Genomic DNA, 13489 nt, shown 5'->3' with positions numbered 1-13489 from the left:
AAACAACTACCTGACATTCAGAAGACATCTTAAGGCAGCCCTGTTCAGGGAAGTTTTTAACATGTGATATTTTAGTGTATTTTTGGTTTCTATGAAAGCCGCCCAGAGTGGCTGGGGAGGCCCAGCCAGATGGGCGGGGTATAAATAACAAATTATTATTATTATTATTATTATTATTATTATTATTATTATTATTATTATAGTTCACAGGCAACTCCCATTCATTTCAGTGAGACTCATAGGAACATAGGAAGCTGCCTCATTCCAAGGCAGACATTGACCTCTCTAGCTCAGCATTGTCTACAGCAGGGGTCAGTAAACATTTTCAGCAGGGGGCTGGTCCACTGTCCCTCAGACCTTGTGGGGGGCTGGACTATATTTTTTGGGGGGAGGTGAACAAATTCCTATGCCCCACAAATAACCCAGAGATACATTTTAAATAAAAACACACATTCTACTCATGTAAAAACACGCTGATTCCCAGACCGTCCACGGGCTGGATTTAGAAGGTGTTTGGGCCGGATCCGGCCCGTGGGCCTTAGTTTGCCTACCTATGGTCTACACTGACTGTGACACCTCACCAAGGTTTCTGGTTGTGAGGCATTCTCAGCCATACCTGGAGATACCATATTTTGAAGTTGGGAGCATCTGTATGCAAAGCTATAGCTCTTGCATAGGAAAAATTCATTATCAAATGTTTTCTGAAGCGGCTAGCCTGACCATTGTCATCGGTGTGCTGGCAACTTTCAGTTGGAATACTGTGATGCATCCTAACTGGGTCCTGAGAATCCTGAATAATAGAAGCATAGAATTGTAGCTGCAGCCCATGCAAAATGCAGCAGCTCGGCTGTTCACTGAGGCAGACTATCACCACCATGTAAACACTGCTGCTGGAAGAATTTTATTGGCTGCCAATTAGCCACTGAGCTACATTCAAGACGTTGGTTCCGGCATAGAAAACCCTTTGCAACCTAGGGAAAGTTGTATCCTGGTGGAACCGAAAACATTGTCGTACTCATATACCCATTTCATTGTTGTGCTTTGCAAGAGAGAACCACGGATACCATCATATCAGGTGATCTATTCCCTACAAGGTGTGTGGTGGCAGCTGCCCTTTGGAATTCCTTCCGACTAGGTATCAGACAAGCACCATTTCCATCCTCTTTTTGGCACCTGTTGAATAACTTCCTTTTCCAACAAGCTTTTGCTTATGTGGAATTGTTTTTACGTACAGAATTGATTCCACTGTTGACATTTTTACATCAAAATGGCATTGAGGCATTTTACAGGAAGTGGTTCATAAACCGAATCGCACAAAATAGATGTGGGTATCATACCCACTCAGCAAGATCTCGCCAACCAAGTATTTCACAGAGATTTAAATCAACAGCAGCCATTTCTGTCACCTCTGAAAAACTCACTCGGCTCCAACGCTTTTTATTTCCAAGTGCGCTATCGTTTTAAAATGTGGCACAGCAGCCTAACCCTGGGCAAAGAGAGTGTTGCCATTCTGTATTTGAATAATGAAAATGAATGGCATTTCGTCCAGGTGAAATGTTCCGTTCCCACCCCGTCCCTCCATTGCCCTGCAGGTTATCTGGAACCTTAACGGGTCGCCTCAACTCTGCATAACACCGATGAACTGAAACAGCACATCTTCTCTAGAGGCATGCACTACTCATTTCATGTGAAATCTAACGTGTGACCAACCATAAAGTTGTCCCTGCCATTGTGTAATTTACATGTATCATAGAATTGTAGAGTTGGAAGGGACTGCATGGGTAAAGCTGACAGTGTTGTGTGTTAGATTACAATTTTCTACACCAGGTATGTTGGGCAACAGGCTGAAAAGTGTGTGCTGACCGTTTACAATTCCTTTCGGTCTCTTTTCCAGCATGCTAGCTAGTAAGGGACCACAGGAGTCACACACACACACATGCACACCCCTTTCAGTTTTGCACAAAACTGGAAAACTGCCCAAGCAAATTTATAATTGCCAGATGGTGTGATTTTGTACCCTTCTTGGGCAAGGATTGTCTTTTTAAATAATAAAAAACCCACAAGGTGCGCAAGCATTGCACCTGCTCTACCAGTACCTAATTGCCATAATAGAATCAACGAATTAGAAGGCAGTGACAGAAATGAAAGGGAACACCTATTGGTATGAACGGGGGAAACCAAAGTTTATCCTCAGATACAATTGTAAATACATGTGGGTGTGGACAGCTCTAGTCTAATTAGAATTTGGGTGGAAAGGAATAACAGCTAAATAATGCTCAAATGTGGACAAGCCTCAGTCATCAGGACTCTCCTGTATGTGAGTGTCTGAGGGCCCTGCTCCTTCCTGCCACTCACCATCTGGCCTGGGGCGGGGCCTGAAGCCTCATAAAGGACTGCTGGACTCTGCTGCCCGGGAGGACTCTCCTGTATGTGAGTGTCTGAGGGCCCTGCTCCTTCCTGCCACTCACCATCTGGCCTGGGGCGGGGCCTGAAGCCTCATAAAGGACTGCTGGACTCTGCTGCCCGGGAGGACTCTCCTGTATGTGAGTGTCTGAGGGCCCTGCTCCTTCCTGCCACTCACCATCTGGCCTGGGGCGGGGCCTGAAGCCTCATAAAGGACTGCTGGACTCTGCTGCCCGGGAGGACTCTCCTGTGTGAGTGTATGGGGTCCTGCTCCTTCCTGCCACTCACCATCTGGCCTGGGGCAGGGCCTGACGGGCCTCACTAGAACAGTTGCTGTTACTGCCGGAGGGGTGCAGAGTGCTTTTAAAATGTTTTAAAATTTTTATTTTGAATTTTTTGTATGTGGGGGGGGGGTGCGGTGGATGTTTATTGGGCCTGGGAATTTGTTTGATTTTATGTTTTTGTAATTTTTGTAATTTTTATTGTTTTTTGTTTATATTGTCTTATTTGTGTTTTTTTTTGTTTGTTTGTTTCTTAAAGGGGTTATTTTGTTCTTAAGGGGAGGGGTCAGGGCTGCCGGGGAATGGGCCCCAGCCCACAAAATGGCTGGGATATGCTTCACAGGGGGGAATGCACTGGGACAACCGATCTCAGTGATCACGGGTAGGAGGAGGAGTTACGCTAAGACCAGACCATGTCATTACAGAGGAGGCAGGTTTAGTCGTTGTCTGAGGACTATCCCTGCCTCTGGGTCTGGTCCTGACCGGATGAATACTAGAATCAGCAAGGGATACCCACATGACCTGAAAGTGTTGCTGTGCAATGCCAGGTCAATGATTCATAAGACCACTGCCATCCATGACTTGATCATGGATGGAGGACTTGACCTGGCATGTGTAACAGAGACTTGGTTGGATGAAGCAGATGGGCCTGTCCTTGCCGCTGCTTGTCCACCAGGTTTCTCTTATGCACAGCAACCCAGGTCATGTGGGCGGGGAGGGGGGGTTGCAGTGATCTTTAGGAAGTCATTAGTTTGCACCAGGCGTCCTATTGGGAAGACCCAGTTTTCTGAGTGCATGTTCTGGAAGTTGGGCAATAGGGGCAGTACAGGATTCCTTTTGGTGTACCGACCTCCCCGCTGCACCAAGGATTCCCTGCCCGAGCTGCTTCAGGTCGTGGCAAATGTTCTCCTGGAGACACCTAGCTTGGTCGTCCTAGGGGATTTTAACATCCATGCCGACACGACCTTACAAGGGGCCGCTCGGGACTTCGTGGAAAGCATGGCCTCCATGGGGCTATCCCTGAATAAGTCTGGCCTAACCCAAAGCCGCGGACATGCCTTGGACCTGGTGTTTACCTCTATGGATGTTGGTGATCTGACACTAAGTAAAAGCGAAACGAAAGACGTGCCATGGTCAGATCACTTCCTGGTGCAACTGGACTTCTCCGCGACCCATCCCCTCTGCAGGGAGGTGGGACCGATTCGGATGGTCCGCCCCCGCCACTTAATGGATCCAAATGGTTTCCAGAGAGTGGTTGGGGATGCTTTATCCCATGTTGATGGCCTTTCAGCCGATTCCCTGGTGGCCCGCTGGAATGTGGACTTAACCAGGGCTATTGACTGTTTGGCTCCGAAGCGCCCTCTCCGATTGCATGAAGCCCGGAGAGCCCCGTGGTTTTCCACGGATCTGAGGGCAATGAAACAATCGTTGAGACGGCTAGAGCGCCGGTGGCGGATAACTCATTCTGAATCTGACCGGACACGGGTTAGAGCTCAACGTCGAGCCTACCAAGTGGCGATAGCGACGGCGAAGAAGACTTTCTTCACCGCCTCTATTGCATCTGCAGAAAACAGCAGCAGGAGACTCTTTCAGGTGGTTCGCAATTTAGCGGAACCACCTGTAACATCGGGGCCCAGTACGGGCCACATGTTCTCCTGCAATGATTTTGCAAATTTTTTTGCAGATAAAATCGCTCAGATTCGGGAAGAAGTAGACTCCACCGTGGGAGCAGGGCCGGGGCGGGAGAGTGCTAGAGTCCTGTCTGGTCAAGTTGTGTGGGATCAATTTCAATCTGTTACCTCCGAGGATGTGGACAGGCTGCTTGGACGAGTGAAGCCAACCACCTGTCTCCTGGATCCTTGCCCATCCTGGCTTATAAAAGCTAGCCGGGAAGGACTGGGCGATGGGCTTCGTGGGGTGGTGAATGCTTCCCTCCGTGAGGGAGCCTTCCCAGACCCGCTGAAAGAGGCGGTTATTAAACCGCTTCTTAAAAAACCATCTTTGGCCACGATGGCCAATTATCGCCCAGTCTCAAACCTCCCATTCTTGAGCAAGGTGATTGAGCGAGTGGTTGCTGAACAACTCCAGGCACGCCTGGAAGAAGCGGACCATTTGGATCCCTTCCAGTCGGGATTCAGGCCTCATCATGGGACTGAAACTGCCTTGGTCGCACTGGTTGATGATCTCCGGCGGGCTAGGGACAAAGGTGAGAGCTGTTTCCTAGTTCTGCTGGATCTCTCAGCGGCGTTTGATACCATCGACCATGACATCCTTCTGGACCGTCTTGAGGGGCTGGGAGCTGGGGGCACTGTCATACAGTGGTTCCGCTCCTTCCTCCTGGGCCGTGTTCAGAAAGTGTGGTGGGGGATGAGTGTTCAGACCCCTGGCCACTCACTTGTGGGGTGCCTCAGGGTTCTGTCCTCTCCCCCATGCTTTTCAACATCTACATGCAGCCGCTGGGAGGGATCATCAGGAGGTTTGGGCTGGGTGTTCATTAGTATGCAGATGATACCCAGCTCTACCTCTCTTTTAAATCAGAACCAGTGAAGGCGGTAAAGGTCCTGTGTGAGTGTCTGGAAGCGGTTGGAGGATGGATGGCGGCTAACAGATTGAGGTTGAATCCTGACAAGACAGAAGTACTGTTTTTGGGGAACAGGAGGCGGGCAGGTGTGGAGGATTCCCTGGTCCTGAATGGGGTAAGTGTGCCCCTGAAGGACCAGGTGCGCAGCCTGGGAGTCATTTTGGACTCACAGCTGTCCATGGAGGCACAGGTCAAATCTGTATACAGAGCAGCTGTTTACCAGCTCCATCTGGTACGTAGGCTGAGACCCTATCTGCCTGCGGACTGTCTCGCCAGAGTGGTACATGCTCTGGTTATCTCCCGCTTGGACTACTGCAATGCGCTCTACGTGGGGCTACCTTTGAAGGTGACCCGGAAACTACAACTAATACAGAATGCGGCAGCTAGACTGGTGACTGGGAGCGGCCGCCGAGACCATATAACACCGGTCTTGAAAGACCTACATTGGCTCCCAGTACGTTTCCGAGCACAATTCAAAGTGTTGGTGCTGACCTTTAAAGCCCTAAATGGCCTCGGTCCAGTATATCTGAAGGAGCGTCTCCTCCCCCATCGTTCTGCCCGGACACTGAGGTCCAGCTCCGAGGGCCTTCTGGCGGTTCCCTCACTGCGAGAGGCCAAGTTGCAGGGAACCAGGCAGAGGGCCTTCTCGGTGGTGGCGCCCGCCCTGTGGAATGCCCTCCCATCGGATGTCAAGGCGATGGACAACTACCTGACATTCAGAAGACATCTGAAGGCAGCCCTGTTCAGGGAAGTTTTTAATATGTGACATTTTAGTGTATTTTTTATCTCTGTTGGAAGCCGCCCAGAGTGGCTGGGGAAACCCAGCCAGATGGGCGGGGTACAAATAATAAATTATTATTATTATTATTATCATTCAACGAGCACACTCAAGCCTCATTGGGTTGTTTTTGTTGTTCCTCCCTCCCTCTAGGTTTTCTTTTCCTTTTTTGTCTAAAATTTGCTTTTGTATTCTTGTCACACATTGCATTAAATCAGCTCCCGTGTTGTCATGTGGGTATTCATGTAGGCTCCCTGGACGTAATGTATCTTTAGAAAGATTTAAAAGCTAAACTTGCTTCATGTGCTTTATACCCTTATGTTTCTATTATCCCTAACTTTAATTCCTCACTAATGTAATGTAATCAATTCGAAACTGTATCAGTGTGGAAAATGAATGTTCAAATGGATGTTGGCTCTGCCTAAATTGCTGAGGGAAGAAAACAGGAGAATCACTCACGGTTATCTCAAACAGTACACATAAATTTTGCCTTTTTACAATATTAGATAAGAGAAACCTTCTTTGGAAGTCACAGATTAACAGACACTCCTGAGGCATGCCTGACTGAAACGGCACATTCCAGGGCAGCTGGTACCTTGTCTCCCCAGAAAGGACAATAGCATCCTGATAAGAGCAGAGATTTCTGCAATCATGGTGCTGACCTGCTTGTTAACATACCTGAAAACTTGGGAAAAAACAAATGGAGCAAGGTGCTCAGCTGAGCATACAAAGCAGAAGCAGGGGGAATATAGGAGCCACAGATGAACAGATCCATCTTCGATCAAGACTTTGCCCGTAGTCTACACTGAGAAGGATAACTCTCTCTAAAGCACAAGTTTTGTAGGCAGAGTTTGATAGGAGTGGCAGGTTCATTCGTGAAACGACGTATTCATTCCACTTTGTAAGAAAGCTGAGGTGCATTAGTTAATCAGAGCAATTCATTGTTCACAGGTTAAACACATGGATTTTCGAGGCTGTTCCACACTAAAGGGTTTAAGTGCTGTTTTTCTTTTCGTAAACAATCTGTATACTTATAGGGCGACATCCAGCACCACACAACAGATTTCTATTCCTCTCATCCCTTCTGCAGCCCCACCCTCCCCCACATGTCTGCCTGTCAGCTTCAGAAAAGGAGGGGAGATTTGTGCCACCAGCAGTATTCATTCCATTGGGGGACGGTCACTATTGGATTTCACCCATAATGGCTGGGGAAAAGAGGAAGAAATTAAGCGAAACACTTATCTTTCTGTAATAGCTTCAAAGCAGCAATTTAGCTGATTGTGTGAAATTGATCAGTTTCTTAATGAATAAAAATATCAATATGCTGAACTGGCAAAAATTTCCATGTCCTTGAATACAGTTAATACAGAAAAGCAATGAGTCTTCTTTTTGGGGTGGGTGGGGGTGTTTATTTTATGTTTTTGCATGATATGGGGGGGGGACATGTTTAATATATTTGTTTCCTTGTAATGATTATTTATTGTATATGTTTTGTTTGTTATTTTCTCTATAAATTGCTCCAGGACTCCTCCTGGCAGTGTGAAGTGATACATACTGGTAAACTGAGCTGAATTAACTATCGGGGGTGGGTGATGTTTCCTGTTGTTGTCTTGGAAATTTGAGGGTAGCTTCGATGAACAACTTGGGCAAGGAGCAACTGCAGCAGCAGTTGTCTCTCAGTGATACTTTAACTTGTATGGCAACTGATGGGTCACAATGAGGGGATGAAAACATAGGTCACCACCTGTGGAAATACCTTTAAAATGTGGAGGGAGCCAACAGATGCTGAGAGATGATTTCATCACATGGCTTTGATGTGTCAGCACAAACAAATGATTGCCATAACCCCTACCGAAATCTCTCCTATAGCCAGCTGCCTGAACCCACCTGAAGAAAAACCTAGAAATTTAAAGGAAGGTGCAGGTTGAGAGAGTCTGAGAGCAAAATCCAATGATAAGAGAACCTCTGGTCAAATTCCAAGAGTTCTTGGCTATTGATGGGCTCCTCCACATGACCTGTTTATTGATCTGCTTGCACAGAGCTTATGAGGAAGTTAGACTGAGCCTGGTGTTTATTGGGACTTCATTTTTATTTGTTTGCAGGGCCAATGAGCATTTTCCTGATTTGCTTGTCTGATGTTTCTATATCTTCCCATTTATCAGTCATTCATGGTGCACTTTTTGGTGCATTTCCCCACTGCTTTCTTAACTGTAAAAAGCCTTTTGTTGATGTTTTCAAGTGGATTTGTTGTGCTAGGGTGACTGGGAACTTCAATCCACTTTTATTGCGCAAACCTAAATTTTTCATGTGCACTCGAATCTCTTCTGCAAAATACTGACAGCCTGGAGGGGGCCAGGGTCAGTTTCAGAGCTTGTTCTGGCTGTGACACTTGTCAGAGTGTAGCAGTCTCTCTGTGGCTGTAGGGTCATGCGCTGAATGTGTGGTGGTGCAGAATGATCTCACAGAGCTAGTCCGCCCTCTTCACACATGGATTGGTTCTTTCTGTGTTTAGCTAATGTGGGGAGGGACATGCTTGGTGCACTACACTGTGATTGATGGGTGTTGCTAGGGTTACTGTAGAAGTGTCTGGCTTTGCTACATTATCTTTTGGTTCTAGTAGTAGTATTGCTTTGCTGTTGACATTGCTGCCACATTGAATTGGCTCGCAGCTACCAAACTTACACTGATGTAAGAGACCACTCAGGACCATTAGACTGAGATGCCTGTTTGCTACCCTTCCTTCTGTGTGCCTGATCCTTCACAGCGAAGCAGCCTGACTGAGCTGTTGACCGGTTTAACAAGTGACACGACCTTTTCATCCAGATTCTCCCGCTCTAACTCACTGCAGTGACTGAGTTCCAGGTCACAAGTGTCCATTTGCAGAATGTTAAAACTTTTCTAAAATGATCCAAGACTGACCTTTGTGCTGAGCATCGCAGCACCAGACATTTTTCAGGCTGCTGAAAAATCTAATGTTTACCTCACAGAATAGCCAATTCTGTGTACTTTGGAGTGGAAAACGGAGCAGATGGTTTTCAAGTCAAAGTGCTGAAACGAAGCAGGCAGATTGGTGGAAAACTAACGTGTTATTGCCTTGTCTGCATTTGTAAAGCCTCAGCAAAGGATGGATGGTGTGGAATCTCCTCCTGCTGATGTTGGCACTCTACACCCTTGAGTGGCTGTGAACAGAGTCAGCATTTATGAAAGGTAGCGTTCAAAGACAAGGTGCAGAAAATGACTGAGAATTAGCTTGCTCTTCCACATTCTTAGGAGGTAAAATATTGCTTTATTTTCAGAATTTCTGGGGACAAATCTAGTCCTGTCTTATACTTCGATCAGCATCAAAATAGAATGTGATCCAGGGAGTTGCTTGCGCGCACGCACACACACACACACACACCCCCTATCCATGCAGCATTTTTGGCCAGGCCAGTGGATGGAGAATTCATACTAGTTTAGGGTAGATCTGCATATCTTGTGGCCCATCAAGCCAAATGCAGGTTTTGTGGAATCAATAAAGCTCCCATTTTTCTGTCTGCTTGTGATTGCAGAAATACTGGACAGGCCAGATACCTGACCAGTGGAGTTAGATAGGAGAGAAATTTGTGTTACCTAATTTGTGTTTCCCAAAACAAGACACAAATGAAATGCAGGCGAGAGTGCTACTGTGCTCAGGTCCTTCTTGAGGGCTTGGCAACTGTGAGAACAGGATAGGTCACTGGCCTGATAAAGCAGGCTCTTCTTATGGTCTTAGCCTCCAAAATTCATACTTCTCTGAATTTTGTGATGCAGTTCTTCAACCAAAAAATGCACACAAAAATGTGTCGATTATGGAAGTGTGTCCATAGAAGGCATATAATTAGGGAAAAGAACACACACAAAATGCATTATATTGTTGAAAATTGCTTGACCCCACCTCCAGCCCTGATGGTGCCTCTCATGCCACTGGAACCTGCCCTTCCATTGACGCCTTCTGACTAGCACCTACCCACAAAGAAGATATCAGTCTGGTTCTGAGTTGGTGCTGTCTTCACCTCTGTCACCTAGGGATGCCAACACTGGCACAAGCAGACAGTGCAGGCTTGGCCCGCTGGAAGGCAGTCCCATTTGCCTGTCCACTCTAAAGAAATGCCCCACTTGCAATGATAAAGCCATGCCCACGCCCCACTCCTATATAACAGGAGCTCAGGGAGCACATCACCCATTGGATCTTAGTTCCCTTAGCCATCCATTGCACTTGCTGGGTCCTTCCCTTTCCCCTTGCTTAGGTACCGTGCTGATCTGAGCATTGAAGTTTTTTGCAGAGACCATAATCTGAGTTCAAGTTCTTTATCCAGTGGGAGCCAAGAAAAATTGCATTCAAAATTGTATACATTAAGAGAAGTTCTTAATGCTGGTGAATTTTTGTGTAGTTTTGTGTAGTTTTGTTTTTTGTTGTTGTTTTTTTTAAGTAAAGCATGGAGTGATGCAGAACTGGGAAGAACGTAGGAAAGTGAGAGATGGAGAGAAAGCAAAATAGGCAAGGTTGGTCCATCCCTGCTTGTGACACTTGCCCACTAGATGTGGAGCCTTGCTTGAAAGATACCTGAGCTCAACTCCAATGGCGAACATTAGGAAAACTGCTATCTCTTGGCCGCTAAAAATACTGAGTGGGGATGATAACGAGTTCCCACAGAATGGGATTTTGGTTGGGCTCATTAGCTGCTTTGCACACACAGAGGAAATATTATATACAAGGCGAAACCCATCAAAGTTTGCAGATGGGCCTCTTTGGAAACACTTTGCTGTCTTGTACCCATTTGCCCTTCCTCTCTCTCACACAGTCGCTCGGATAAAATGTACAAGTTGTGCTTTCATTAATATGCAGACTTGCTGGAAGCTTTTGACAAGCAGAACTGTAAAAAGCTGAGCCAGGAAGAACAGGAATGGGAGGGGGTTTGGCTTGCTATTTTCTGCCCATAGAAGAGAGGCAAATATTATGCATGGGAACGGCGAAGCCAGAGAAAAATTTGAAAATAAGCATAATCATTCTGCCCTTCTTCTTCCCTCAGGGTGGCTGCTGTCCTCTCGCTGATAGGGGAGATGTTAGAGGCAATTTGGGTTGATCCATCACAACTGTGGGATAAAAAGTAAGGCAAAGGCTGTGTGGTGGTTTTTCGAACTACACTTGACATTAGCCATCATCCATTGGCATCCTGTAGCTTCTTGAGATATATTTTATCTTAACGTCAGATAGTTGAGGGTGAAGCCAAATTGGACAGTTCTGTGGACTGGTCTCCATGTTTTGATTAAATATAGTCAATAAACAATCGTCCCATGACTCACTCTTTGTTGTGGTTGGACTATATAGATTCATCTTAAAATCTGGCTGTATGTAACTGCATCTCTGTAATTTGATTTTTATAGTGCATGCGATCCATGTATGGTTCTGTTATTGTTTGCATAGTTATGTGTTAGTTTGTATGATAAATCAATACAGAATATTTTTAAAGTGCTCACTTGATGTGCTTTCCCTTAATCCAGCTTCCATCCAGTTACAAAATGGAAGCCACCGTTAAGCGGAGGTGAGTAGATTTCAGGCAGCCAATGCGCAGATAATGGCTTTAGCAAATTGGAGTTCAGCATGAGGGAACAAACCAGGCAATGGACATCAGGTAGAGACATCCCAATCACCTCTCTATTGTGAGGAGCAGCATACAAAAGCACAACTGGAGGGCCACACACTCACTGTGTTTCAAGCCGCAAATGTGCACAAAGCCAAAGAAATGCAGGACAAGTCCCACCTCATCCACACCTTTAACTCTTACATATTTTAAATTATGTGCCCCACTAAACATGTCTGCTGGAAGGCTAGCTATTTCCCACATCGAGAAACTGGCTCTGGGACAGACCAATCCAGGGATGTTTTCAGCTATGTATAAATGGGGAAGGATTACATCTGTATTCTGGAATTTTGTCAGCTAGGCAGAAGGATTCTGGCAGAGCTTTTCTCAAACATCTCTGCACTGTTGTGACCTTTTGCTCTGAGTCATTGTTATTCTCAGCAGTAGGAATGACCCAAGGCAGCCTTCTTGATAAGGCAAGACAATGACATGCTTTCGGTAGGCTAAAAATATTACATTGGCCTCACACAATGAATAGCGGTATGACAGCAGGGAAATCAAAAGCAACGCTGGGCTGCATTTTATCAAAAACGCAACATTGCCCGTGGTCCAGATGTGATGTTACTAGTCCTTCTGCAACCTCTGGACTTTTCTAACAAAAGATACTGTAAAAAGTGACAGTGATGCTGTACACTGAACAATTACAATGGCAATTTATATGTTAGCTGGTGTTAAGTAATAGATTGGCTAAAAAAATTGCAGAAGAAAACAACTTTGTCCCCTGTCTTCCTGCAGAGAACTTTAATAACATGAACAGCTTAAATCTATTTGACCTTGTTTCCAAAAGCCAAAGAGCATTTAACATGGAACAATGTTAAGGAAAGGCAGCCATCTTTGGTGTCTTCAATCTCCTTTGGGCATAAGAAGCAGCAGCTTAAATGCTCTGCTTTTTTCGCACTGTGGAAGGACATCTCTTATAGAGCTAAGCTGAAAGTTATTCATGAAATTGTTCTGCCTGAAACTGGGGGCTCCAGGGGAAAAGGACGCCCTTCTCTCTTTCCACCACTGCCACCCCCCATTCCATGGTTTAGACCAGTGTTTCCAAGACCTGGGTCTCCAGCTGGTTTTGGACTACAATTCCCATCATCCCTGATCAGTGGTCCTGCTAGCCAGGGATGATGGGAGTTGTAGTCGAAAAGCAGCAGGAGACCCAAGTTTGGGAAACCCTGGTTTGGACAGTAGTGTCGGTTGCACTCTTGGGAGTCCTGATGCCTGGTGGACACATTTCCCCACTCCCCCAAATCCATAAGGGTATGGTTTGATTTGGCTTCACACCAATGCCATATCCCCATGTGACTTTATTGTGAAACATCGGGGTGTGAGAGCAACGCTTCCTGCTCTCATTGGGGAGCCTTAGCCGGGGGTTAACAAAATGGCATCCAGCAGCACAAGGGAACGTGATCACCTCGCCCTGCCCCTCAAATCACTCAGTGGTCCCTAAATGTGTATGTTATGAAGGGGATAGTGAATTGGCCCAGGAGTTCACCACTAATTCAGGCACAGTATTTTACATTCTCCCCTTCCTGGATTCAGGAGAAGTCCAGGGCAGCCTCTTACAGGGCAGCCCAAAAGATGGATGGTGTCTGTGTGATTCACTAGGCACGTCCACGCTGTGCAGGTGATGCAAGGACACAGAAGAATGCACTTGCCAGCAGGCTGGCAATGTCACATTTATTATTCCACCTGTACGCCTGAAAGCAGCACCGTCGATTTTTCACTTCGGAAATCTGTCTGCTAGATCCAAACAAACATATTCATTTCACTTGGTGGAATCTGGATCATC

At 46.3% G+C, this 13489-nt stretch overlaps 1 long non-coding RNA gene across 1 annotated transcript in view; it reads left to right on the top strand.

The window, feature by feature from the left end:
* Nucleotides 1-331: 331 nt before the first annotated feature.
* Nucleotides 332-13489, top strand: part of LOC309338590 — a 37558-nt gene continuing 24400 nt past the window's right edge. The window contains exon 1 of the long non-coding RNA XR_014154986.1: nucleotides 332-511. This is a non-coding gene — a long non-coding RNA (uncharacterized lncRNA). The remainder of the gene's footprint in view (nucleotides 512-13489) is intronic.

Source organism: Podarcis erhardii, assembly GCF_964252035.2.
Source record: "Podarcis erhardii genome assembly, chromosome: 3".
In the NCBI taxonomy this organism is placed as follows: Eukaryota; Metazoa; Chordata; class Lepidosauria; order Squamata; family Lacertidae; genus Podarcis; species Podarcis erhardii.
This window is presented reverse-complemented; position numbering and strand designations above follow the sequence as displayed.